Consider the following 12,712-nt stretch of genomic DNA (forward strand, 5'->3'; position numbering starts at 1 on the left):
ATTTGATTGAATTCTTCAGAGAGTACCAGTACCAGGCCCCTGACCGCCAAGCCACTGAAGAAGGGACCCAGTATCTGCAATGCAAGCAAAAGCTGTTCAATTTAAGCCTGCATTGTTGGTCTCTAATGTTCATGATCTGGAGCTAAGACGGCTAACAGGGGAGGGGGTGTGGGGGTGGGGGAAAGGCTAGTCATCGTTATTTGTATCCTAACTGCCAGTGGTGAGCATCAGATATCAGAAGCAAGCACCTTTCTACCAGAAGACAGATCTTTTTTTTTTTTTTTAGTTTTTCGAGACAGGGTTTCTCTGTACAGCCCCGGCTGTTCTGGAACTCACTCTGTAGACCAGGCTGGCCTTGAAGTGCTTGGGAGGCTTGGCCTCCCAAGTGCTGGGATTAAAGGCGTGCGCCACCACTGCCCGGCTAAGACAGATCTTTTTGTTTCTCTTTAAGTGGGTTGAATCTGATTTTTCTCTTAAATAAAATGATAATCTGTAATATAAGAAAATTAAAAAAAAAAAAAGACAAGATACCTGTATTGATACTCAAAGTCAACTGATTGCTGCAAGGTGTGCTCTGACCTCCACGTGTGCACCAGGGGACTTGACATGACACTCACATGCATATACAATTTAAAAAAATGTACGGGCGGTGGTGGCGCACGCCTTTAATCCCAGCACTTGGGAGGCAGAGGCAGGCGGATTTCTGAGTTCGAGAGTTTGAGGCTAGCCTGGTCTACAGAGTGAGTTCCAGGACAGCCCGGGCCATACAGAGAAACCCTGTCTCAAAAAAAAAAAAAAAAAAAAAAAAAAAAAAAAAAAAAAAGAAAAAAAAATGTAACCGAACGAATCAAAACTCTGAAAAGATATAAAAGAAAGCGCCACAGGTGGCTGTTTCTGTGTGGAGGGAGCACTCGGTTTGAGACCTGGAAAACCTTGTTTCCATGGACACCTTCTCTGTGAAAATGTTTACATTTACAAATGCTTACAGCTTCAATAGACAATAAAAGAGGCAGACCAAATTCAAACTGAGCAAGCGCTCAGCGGTGGGGTTGGCGTGATGTGTTCTGCTTGTGGTCTGGGGATTTGGAAGGATGCACACCAGTGAGCTGTATCCATGGCTGCGAAGGACCTACACACCCCAGCCCGTTAACCTGGTTCTGACGCCAGCTCTCCAGGCACCCACAGCCAAGTTCTCCTTGCCTAGTGCAGCCATAGACGCTAATCCACTGGTGTCTGCTCGGTCCAAGGTCTCCTTCCGCCCTGCCCTGCTCTGTGGCTGCCCTCAAGCCTTTCATTTTCCGTTTAGAGGAAGACTGCGGTAGATTTGACTTTTTCTTTAGGAGACAAAAGCGATACAAAGGGCATGTGTGCAGGGCTTCTTCCAAAACAGTGGGGCACTTGAAGCCGGGGCTGCAGGTGCAGTGGCTGATTCAATCTCAGGGTTGCGCTTTCTGAAAGCGCTTTAAAAATGCTGAAGAGAGAGAGAGAGAGAGAGCCCGGAGTACTTTTGGAAATGAGACATTTTGAAAACCTTTATTTATCTACTCTTTGGGGGAAAAAATCAATTTCTTTAGGGAAGAGCCTCACCAACCCCGCTATGTCATGCATTCAGAAAATGATGTTAAAGAGATTTGGGGGTAAGACCAGAGGGAAACTAACTGAATTCATTTCTAAAAGTCCTTCTCCTTCTTCTTTTTAAAAAGCTTTTTAAATGCTAGAATTGTGTTATGAAAATATATATAAAGTATCAGGGAAGACCTTGTATTTGGTTAAAGCTTCCATATAATTTTTTTCAGAATTTAGAAAAGAAAATTAATTAAAATTAAAATTAAGCTTGTTTCCATAAGTGTATTTGTTCATATATATATGTGTGTGTGTTCAAATCTGTAAGAATGAAGACATGAACCCTCTCCCAGCCAGCCATCCCTGCCTGCACTTGCTCACCTGCCGGCTGACTTACTGATTCCATTCAGCCTGTTCTCCCTTCTTTGACAGAATTCTTTTTTTTTTTTAAAGATTTATTTATTTATTATATATGAATACACTGTTGCTGTCTTCAGACACACCAGAAGAGGGCATCAGATCTCATTACAGATGGTTGTGAGCCACCATGTGGTTGCTGGGATTTGAACTCAGGACCTCTGGAAGTACAGTCAGTACTCTTAACCACTGAGCCATCTCTCCAGCCCCTTTGACAGAATTCTGAAAGGTTACCACAGACATCAGGTCCTACCTTCACTCTAGAGAAGATCTAAACACCCCACCCTTTGCACTCCTACCTCAAAAATAAGTGTTATCTATGACCCAATCCGTGTCAGATTTCCTTGTTTGTCTCCAAAATGTTCTTTTATTGTTGGTTTATTTGAATCAAGATAACAAAATTTATAGGCAAATCCTTTGCCATCTCTCGTTGTCTCTTGAAAGTTTTGAGTCTATAACATGGGTATGTCTTTGTTTATATTTTTATTTATTCACAATTTTTTGGCAATTGGGAAAGAGGCTTTGTTGAGATTTAATTCACGCATAGTACGGAAGGCTAAGAAAGGACCCTTCTCCTGCTCACATTAGCTGGTCTAATGCCTGACACATAGGTTGTAAGAGGGAGGGATTTACAGGTGTGACAAGTTAGGATTTTGATGTGGGGAGTTGTGATCTGAGGCCATCTATCTATGCTCTTACAGATCGGCAGAGGGAGAGGTGACACACACCAAGGGTTTGTAATGACAGCATGCAGAGACACGAGAGGATCTGGTGACAGTGCCGATGGGGCTAAGCCAGAGTGTGAGTGACCAGAGCTCAAGGATGCAAGGCTTGTCCTCCATGGTGGCTTGGCCGTGTCAACACCCCGACTGTGGCACAGTGATGAGTACTTCGGACTTCGAGTCTCCAGAACATGAAAGAATACTTTTTGCCACTGCTTTGAGATAGCAGGTTTGTGTTGTCTTGTGAAAGCAGTCACAGAAAATAAACACAGCACACAACTCCGCAGCTTAGAGTGTGCAGCTTGTCAGTAATTCTCAGACTTGTGAGTCTGTCACCACAGTCGGGGTAAGAAGCACTTCCTCGACACAGAACTTATCTCCGTGAGCAGTCTCCTCTCTTCCCTGCACGGTCAACCTTATTCACCATTTCTTTAAAAAATAGAGTTGTCTTTTCTGGACATTTTACATAGACACCATAAGATATCTGGTCTTTGAGACCTGATTCTTCCATTTATCATAATTTTCAGGCTCATCTGTGTTGTAGCCCACATGGGAACGTTACTCCTTTTTATTGTCAAGGGAGGCTGTGACTGCGCATTGCCATTCTAAGCCCAACATTTCTTGGAGTGAGCAACTACCGATTCCCAGCTCCCAGGCGTGAGACAGCCATGGTCGGACTACCTGGATCATATCATATATGTCTACTTAATAAATCTGCTTTTGAATATGTATACATTCATTCCATCACTTCTATTTCTCTAGAGAACCTGAGACATTGATGTATCGGATGCTATCAAGAATTAAAAAGCCCACTAAGTCAAAAGAATCATTAATAAAGGAAAGACGGGTCACGAGTTGTGAGCACAGGATCAGAAGTGTAGCTAAGAAAGGATTTGTATCTTAATGTGTTAAACATTCCCCACAAATCTATAGCAAACGTAAAAATCATGTATTAGAGACACAGGTAAAAGATTAGAAATGGCACTTCACAGGAGAGAATCATGAATGGCCACCGATACTGTAATGATTGTGTAGCGTCAGTGGCAGGGGTTATCAGTTCGAATCACCGTGAGATGCCACAATATTAGAATGGCCAGGATGAAAGTCTGACAGTGCCAGTGTTGCTCAGGACTGTCTTCAACAGCCACCATCTCCATAGGTGCAACTGTGCCACTCACAAAAAGTCATCACAGCTGGGCCAGCTGACTGTTGACCTTCTCTCATTGAAGGAGGGTTCTGGAAGGTTGAGGACCTCACCTGAGCCTCCAGCCACTCCTTCCAACCAGATGTATGCAGTTCCACCCGGACTGCGCGTGACCTCAGGAGGGACTGGAGGATATAGTCTGGAAAAGAGCAAAGAGGGGCTCCAGATGTGGAGTCACAGCTACACTGTCATCCATCCTCATGAAGACCTTCTAGTGTGACTGGGGTCACCCATACCATATGTATACATTATACACTCTATAAGGAACCCTGATAAACTCACTGGTTTCCCAGGGTGAACTTTGGCGGATCCCATGTCAGTTTTTCACTGGGGTCTTAGGAGGAGGGGTAGACATTGTCTATGTGTTCTCCAGGGAAAGAATTTTAGCAATGAATGTTGACAAGAATGGAACAAGTTTTTCAAAAATTGCAGGTGTGGATATTTTGTAGTGTTAACAGCTTTGGGAAACTTTGTGTCCATTTAACCACCTGGCCCTCTGTTCCCAGGTGTTTACCCAAAGGCTATAATTTGTGTGTGTGTCACAAGACCATGCAAGAGTAGTAGGTACGTCAACTTAATTCCTAAGTAGTAAAATCTGAAGAGACCTGATTGTCAGCAAGAAAGAGGATTTATGGACTTCAGTGTAGTCACTCAATGGAATACTAGTCAGCAGTCAAAAACGAACAAAAAGTGCCAAGACAGCAGCAGCAAGGAACAGACTCTTGTCAGTGAGGTGGATTATACAAAGAGCCACACAGCAGAATTCCATTTTCATGAACTGAAGACAAAGAAAACTTACAGTGATAGAAATCTGAACATCGCAGTCCACTGAGCATGAGGGAAGGGCAGCTAGGAAGGAGATTCAGCCCTCCATATCTGCAATTATGCATCTGTGGAACCATGCCAGTAAATCAACAGTCTTGTAAGGATCCATGATTCTCTGAAGAATGGCGCCTTAGACTCAAATAGCATGTAAGCGCAAAGAGTGTTTTATTCTGCAGAAGTCCAGCATGCCGTGGACTCTCCATTACCAAGACAGAGAGTCAAACAAGTGAGCTCACAGGCCTGCTTTAAAGCACATTAGGGAATCCCCGGGGTAGGTGGTCTCTATGTTAATCTGTTGGGTCCATCTTTACGGACATTCTATTACCTGGGTGTGGGGGCTGGGAACTTGCTGGGGAGGTCTGGGAACTGCTGTTGATCCAGTGTCCTTGCCTCAGGCCAGGTGACGAGGCAGCTTCTGAGGCCTGGAGTTTCCCAGTTCTTGGAAACAGACATTTAGGCTTAGTCTTCTTAACTGCCGATTTGACGCTTGTCATGGAATCAGCCTAGCCTTGGCCTTTAAACAGCTGCATCTGCACTGAGCATGTGCAGAGTCGCTGTGTAGAAACTACTCACACAACATTTACATTGAGCTGTAGTTGTGCTCCCCAGTGTTCCCCAGTGCTCCCCAGAGACTTTGTCTGTGCCACTATGGGAAGTGATGGAGCCTTTATGAAGCAAACAGTCTGGTAGACAGTCTTTAGTATTGTGGGCGTGGCCCCCCATTCCTCCTCTCTCCCTTCTTCTCTGGGGTTTCCTCGATCACGTGATCATGTGCTTCCGCCTAAATGCCTGAACCTGTGAGTCAGCACATACCTTACCTTCCTTTAAGCGGTCTAACCCGGCGCTTAGTCACAGTGTCATGACTTTATCTAGAGGCGTTTCAAAACATGGGTGGATGGGTGTAGGTACATGCCTGTGCCATACTGCCTTATAAAAGGGACTCTATACAATCGTGACTTATTAAGTAAATCTTGATAAAGGAGAAAGAAAAAAACTTTCCGGGGTCATGATCATACAGGTGCGTGTGTTTGGTAAAATGTATTAAAATGAGCTTCTTAATACATATCTTTTACTCTGGGTACATTGTCTCTCTTCGAAGGGCGTATTGTTCTCCCAAAGCATATTTCATTTAAAATTTTTAAGTCCTATTCATTAACTGATGCTTAAACAAGCAAATGGCAACCAAGCAAAACAGTAAGAAAGACCCCCGGGAGCACACCAGCTTGTTGATATGCAGAGGTCACAGAGGTAAATTCACGCGCAGATTTGTCACCGCGGCTCTCATCTGCATGCAGAACACTCTGAAATCCCGTGGTTTTGAAAGAATAAACCCGTCTCGCTTCTTTGAGAATTCCACATGATGTGTGTGGATCACACTCACCCCTGTTCACCCCTAACCCCTCCCAGATCCAGCCCTGCCTCTCCCCACTCCCAATTTCATGCCCTCTTTTTCTTTCTTTTTTTTTAAATAACTCAGTGAGTCCAATCTGTGTTGCTCATATACTCCGGGGTGTGGGGCCATATGCTAGAGTTTAGTTGACCAACAAGAGCCACACCCTTAAAGAAAACAGACTCCCTGTCTCCAGTACCAACCAGTTACCGGTAACCTTTCGGCAAGGCGTGGGGTTTACGAAAGTGCCCTCCCCACGCTGGACTTTCGTCTGGCGTGATCTTACACAGCTCCTAAGCATGCTCTCAAGATTGCTTTGAGTTCATATGTGCAAGCGTGCTGTCCCAGGATACATTATTTGATGTAGCTATCTGCTGCCTGTGGCTTTTGTAATCCTTCTGCCCCCTCTTCCGCTGCTATGACTCTCAGCCTTGCGAGGAGGGGCTGTGATATAGAAGTCCCACTTAGAGCTGAGCGCGCCACAGTCTTACCTTCTGCACTTTGAGTTCGAGGGGTCTGCGTTAATCGCATCTACTGTGAAAGAAGCCTTTCTGACGATGGTGGAGAGAGGAATTAATCTGTGGGTATAATGTTAGGTCATTAGCTGTCAGTTTAGTTCTATGTCCACTTAGCAGAATAATAATAGTCTGTCCCTAGCTATAGGTCCTTAGCCCCAGTAATGGAGCCAGGCATGGGTTCTGTCTCCAACTAGCCTATTCTGGACAGGCTGTCTCCAACAAGAAACTAATGAGATGCCCCATTGTTTCCTACTACATACACGTTCTAGGAATATAGAAGCCATGTATATTTTCTTCATTCCTTTGTTCCCAGCACTTACCAACAAGTATTTGTTGCTATTGAGTGACTAGTGGATCCAAGAGCAGAAAAGAAGTAAGCAGATTACTGTAGATTAAACTTCTTCTATCCACAAAGCACTAGATTGGAGCCTGTCTATACAAGGGCGTCCTAGTGTTACGCAGGCTGATGCTCAGCTCTTCTCCTTAGATAAGATTTCCTGGGCTCCCCTTTGTATTCTGAGAACCAGTATAAAACTGAAAGACACAGATGATAAAACCAGATTGTTAGTGGTCTTGAGTCAGGTGTTGACCGGTGAATAGACAGGCTGGATACTATGAAGGGGGCAGGCTCTCGGAATCCCTACTTCCTCTGGAACAACCCCTTTCAGGTCTATTTTACAGATAAAATTAAGGAAACTAAATTTGTTTTTCAAGTATAAGTTACTGTCAAAACTTTAGCACAGTAAGAGAGAACCAAAACCAAGGGCCCAGGAAAAACAAAATAGCAACATCTATAACCAGTTAGAACAGGTCTACCAAGTGGGATGAGGGCCACTACTTGTTAGTCGTAACTCTCAATTTCACAATCTAGAATCTCATGGGAAGAAAGTCCTAATGAGGAATTAGTCAGATTATATTGGCCTTTGGGCCTGTTTGTAGGGGATGATCCTGATTATTAATTTGTGTAGGAAGACCCAGCCCATTGTGGGTGTCACCATTCCCTAGGCAATATAACAATATAAGTCCTGAACAATATAAGAAAGAATATAAGAAAGAAGAAAGCTAGTTGAGAACAACCCAGCAAAGGACATTTATTCTCTCTCTACTCTTGACTGTGAACATGAAGCTCTCAGCTTCTTTGGCTTCCCCGAAGGGTAGGCTGTGACCTGGAATTATAAGCTGAGTAAACCATTTCTTCCCTGAGTTACTTTTGGTCAGGATGTTTGTCATAGCAACAGAAATGAAACTAGGTCAGAGCTCACATAGTGGGGATGGGAGCTCGAGCAGTAGGGAGGGAGAAGAAACTACAGATCAGCAGAGATGCATTATTTCATGCAGCAGCTTTTGTTATAGATTGCTTGTAAGAGAAGTCAGACTTTGGCTGCCAAGATCTATATCTTTTGTGGAAGCAGTTTCTTAATAATAGCTTTATAATATTTAGATGATTCCCGTGTGGTTTTTATTTACTGAGAATCTTAGGAAAATGTTTTCAGATGTTATTCATTGATGAATTTATTGCTTGCAGAATTCTGTTGAGTAGGTTTTCATCTAAAAAATCACTTTCCTTGCCTCCCAGAAGCTAGACCTCACCGCTTCCGGTTGGCCACAGTCACTAGCCCCTCCCTCTGCACGTCCCGGGCAATGACTGCTCATATATCTCCTCCCTAGAAAAAGATACCGACTGTGAGATGGCCTGAGGAACAGACCTTCTGGAAGGAAGCAAACAGCTGATCTCTGAGGCAGCCTAGGTTTGACATACAGGACAGCTGCCTAATTCTGGGTCTGAAGGGAGCGATACGTCAGGCAGCTGTGTGTGGAGTGATCACAGATGCTGCAGCTATGGAAGGCATTAGCTGCGTCTTCTTTGGCTTCTCTCCTATCCCAGGTAAAGCAGACTGGCTCCAGGCTGTGGCCACTGGAACTTGCTTAGTGTTTCAAAATCAGAAAATAAAGACGAATATATAGAAAACAAATATTTATCAGAATCCCACTATCCATTCATAGCCACTGTATCCTTGAAGGATACATGCCCTTGGGGACTCTCTTTCTCCTCCCACTCATTCCCTGTCCATCTCCTTTTTCCTCTTCTCCTCTACTTTTCCTCCTCCTTTCTTCTCTCCTCCTCCCTTCCCTAGAATCTCCTGGGAAGAGGGTCCTAATGAGAAATTAATCATATCACATTGGCCTTCGGGCCTGTCTGTGGGGGATCATCCTAATTATCAATTTGTGTAGGAAGACCCAGCCCATTGTGGGTGGTGCTATTCCCTAGTCAGGGGTCCTGAACAGCATAAGAAAGAAGAAAGCAAGTTAGAACAACTAAGCAGGGGTCCGTGTGTTCTTCCCTCCCACTCCCGCCTTCTTTGTCTGCTCCATGCTTGCCACAGAGTGAGTTGCTTTCCTCAGCTCTTCCCTTCTGCCGTGATTTCTCTCTCCTGTCACAGGCCTAGAAACTGTGACCTCAAATAATCTTCCTTTAAGACAACTTATCTCAGGAATTTTGTTGTAACAATGGAAAATTATTGGAGAATAATTTATCTACTGTTAACATTCGCCTGGTGAAAATCAGTCTTTTTTTTTCTCTTCCTCCTCCTTCTCCTTCCCCCTCCTCCTTCCCGATTCCCTTTCTCCTTCTGCCTCTCCTCTTCCTCTCCCTCTTCCTCTTCCTCTTCCTCTTTCCCATGGGAAAGCCTCGGCTTTTCCTGGCTCACATATTCACAGTGCCCAGGGGTTCATTTCTGATGCTGGGACAGAGGCAGAGGTCACATTCACGCCAGCACCTGGGGTCAGTGGCTGATCAGCATTGTGTTGTAATGTACAAAATGAACCCAGTGCCGTTGAGAGAGCAGAGCCTTCTGTCCTAGAGGGCCCATGCTGATCTTTAATAAATTTCTCTTTCCTTCAACAGAATGATTGTGAGTGAACTAAGCTATGCAAGATTGAAAATCACCACCATCAACATCATCATCACCATCATCATCACCATCATCATCAACCTCGGCAAGGCAAGTTGCATTCTCTCTTGAAGTGGGGCCAGCACCATAAATAAACCTCTAAGTCAGAAGAGCCAGCTGAAAGCCATAGGCAGATTATTGAAATGTGATTATATATATATATTTTAAAGATCTTTTGTTGCTGGGAAGATAGTAATGTAGTCATTTTTGGCCTTTGTGGGTCCTCTTGGTCTTGTTCATCTGGAAACATACCAGACCCAGGAGCCACGTGGTCTGCCGAGTTGTTTTGAAAGTAAAAAGACAATATCTAAAAGTCCAGTTCTCTCAACCTGTGCCTAATCTTTGCAAGGGCTCTGTTGTTATCTCTGGTTGCAAACAACAAAGAGACTTAAAAACAGCAACGGACTCTCTGCCCCCAGCCTCTCTCAGAGTTCTATCCTTTAATGAAAGGAAGCAGACATGGCGGACTGTTGGAGTTGGGAGCCAAGCGCTCCCAGCCGCCAGGGTGCCAGGTGTTTGCTAATTATGAAGCAGAATGATACATAATGACTGTCTTAGTGTGTTGATCAATGCAGCTCACTCCCGTGACGCAGGAGTGGTCATCGGAGACAATGTGTAAGCCTCTCACGGATGCTATTCATTAACAAAACACAGTCAGCTAAAATACAGGCTCCATTACCTAGACACAGCCATGACGGGGACCCTGCATCAAATTGTAATTAGGTTTGATCAGGGCTGGAGTATAATCAGAATCACTTTGAATTAATCTTATGCTTGTGGAAGGACATGAGGTTAGGTTGATTTAATGGTAACCAGAGCAACCCCCTTTCTATGACTCTTCAAACAGAGAGAGAGAGAGAGAGAGAGAGAGAGAGAGAGAGAGAGAGCACAAGAGGGATGGGGAGAGGGAGGAAGACAGGGAGACGATCATTTCAGTCCTATTAATTTTGTCGTGTTTACTTAGGGTGAAGTGTGCTACAGTCGGCCCAAACGTAGCGTGGAAGGCAACCACCGTCTGGGTCAAAGAAACCTCTATGGCCACTCTATGCCTGAAGCAGATCTAGGGATGTTCTGTTTCCCTCTCTCGTAAAGACAAAACCATACTGAACAATAAACTTATCTTTAGAAAAGATGTATTTGGGTTTTGCCCGCAGTGCTGTCTGGTGGGGAGATTTTCTCAGTTGAAGTTCCCTTTTCCAAAGTGACTCTCCCTTGTGTCAAATCAGCACAGAGTAGCTATCGCAATGATTAAGTCAAGAAAATAGAGATTATTATAGAAAATAACTTTATATACAGGAGGAACTGTTATAAATGACCCAGTTGGTGTCCACAAGTCACATGGCTATGTGGTCCCCTCTGACTCACGGCCGGTTGACGCTTACTTCATCCTGCTTTGATTTCTACTGATTTCCTGTTCTTACAGTCTGAGATATTTTTGTACACTTGTCTCATGATAAACAGAAACAAATTCTTTTTCAAGACCTTTCCTTTAATCTTACTCTACGTGAACAAGAATGGCTGTCGACGCCCACTGCAAACATTTGCAGTCTTTCCCAGGTCTCTTGCTTGCTCTATCATAGGTAGTTTAAAAAAGAATTAGTGTGGCCAGAGAACCTTTTCAACTCTTCCTGTGCCCGAAGAGGATCAAGCTAAAACCAGAAACGAACTAGCACTGTTTAACTCAGAACCTATGAACCCAGTTTAGAAATCAAGACAAATGCAAAATTATTACTCTCTGGGGGTCTTGATGGAATTTGTTTTCTCTGCTGGCAAAGAACTAAAAGGCAGGAAAAATCTCATGTACAGCAGGCAGCAACAGATAACAGATTTTACTGAAAGAGAAGAAGCACCCACCCACCAAGGCACACAGAGTGAAAGACTTCCTACCTCATGGAAAAGGGATTTGAAACTAAATGTATTCTTCTCCTGCAGGCTGAGGGTTTTAAGTGGTTTTGGTGGTTTGGAATGGGTTATCCCCCATTTTACATTGGTCAACCCAGATAGAGAGTGGATTAATTGTCTTACAGCTCATGTCCAGGGCCTGTTCATGAGGACAGCTGAAAGGGGGCCCACTGTGGGTAAATGGAAGCCTGCCAGGTCTGTCCTGGTGGAAGACAAAACCAGGAGTATGCCTTCTTGCTTATTTATGGCCCTTTTCTCTGTCTGCCTGTCACGGGCTCTGACTCCTGTGTTCCCTCAGAGTGATGCTGAGACCCTGCTTGGGGGAGAGTTCAGCTGGATAGGCTAGCACAGGGCACCCTTTTCTTCTTTGAACTCACACTTCTCAAGAGGAAGCCCAAGAGCTAAAAAGTTGCTGTCTCCATCTGGAGACAGCTGAGATGTCAGAGGACTTAGCCATCGCTATGGGCAAACCTTAGGAAGGCAGCAATCTTTAAACAAAGAGCACAAGGGGAAAGATTCCTCCTTCGATGATGGGGTGGGGGCCTCAGTTCTGTGTGTGAAGTGCTGTGGTCACCAGTATCATAAGGCACTCCCTAAATTTCTAAGTTGGTGACTTATTTATTTATTTAAAAAAAATCTTTTGTTTCTTTGTGAGTTTCACATTTTCTACCTCAGTCCCGCTCACCTCCCAGACCTCTCATATCTGCCCTTCTCCCTGGCAACCTTCCCTACTATGGGGCTTTCCAAGATCCCGCTCGAGGTTTTAATTAAGACACATAGGCACCTATATAGTGTAAAGCTGTTGGCCTTTTTCTGGGGCAATATCTCAGCTAGCTATCTAAACTTATCCTGACTTCTCTACCATCCCGTCTTTCCACGTGGCTGTCACTGCCAGTTTCCTGCTCTGCTGACCTCTCTGCAGTCTCCCATGATCTACCCTTTCTTCTAAGTCTCTGCCTGCCTGGAAGTCCCGCCCCCATACTTCCTGACTTTATTATGCAAAAAAGACACATTCCAGTCTGAGCCAATCAGCAGCAAGATGGGGGCTGATCAGTCTCTTCGGGTTGCCCTTTGGCATTGAGGACTTCTTGAAGTTCACAGCAGCAGCTTGCTTTTTAATAGGATAATACCAGAGAATCATCTTTTGGGCAGGCGAGGAACGACAAACATTTACTTACAGAAAACTGGTGATGGGCCATAGAAATGACAAAACCAAAATT

Source organism: Grammomys surdaster, unplaced genomic scaffold (genome assembly GCF_004785775.1).
Source record: "Grammomys surdaster isolate TR1022 unplaced genomic scaffold, NIH_TR_1.0 211, whole genome shotgun sequence".
Classification (NCBI taxonomy): domain Eukaryota; kingdom Metazoa; phylum Chordata; class Mammalia; order Rodentia; family Muridae; genus Grammomys; species Grammomys surdaster.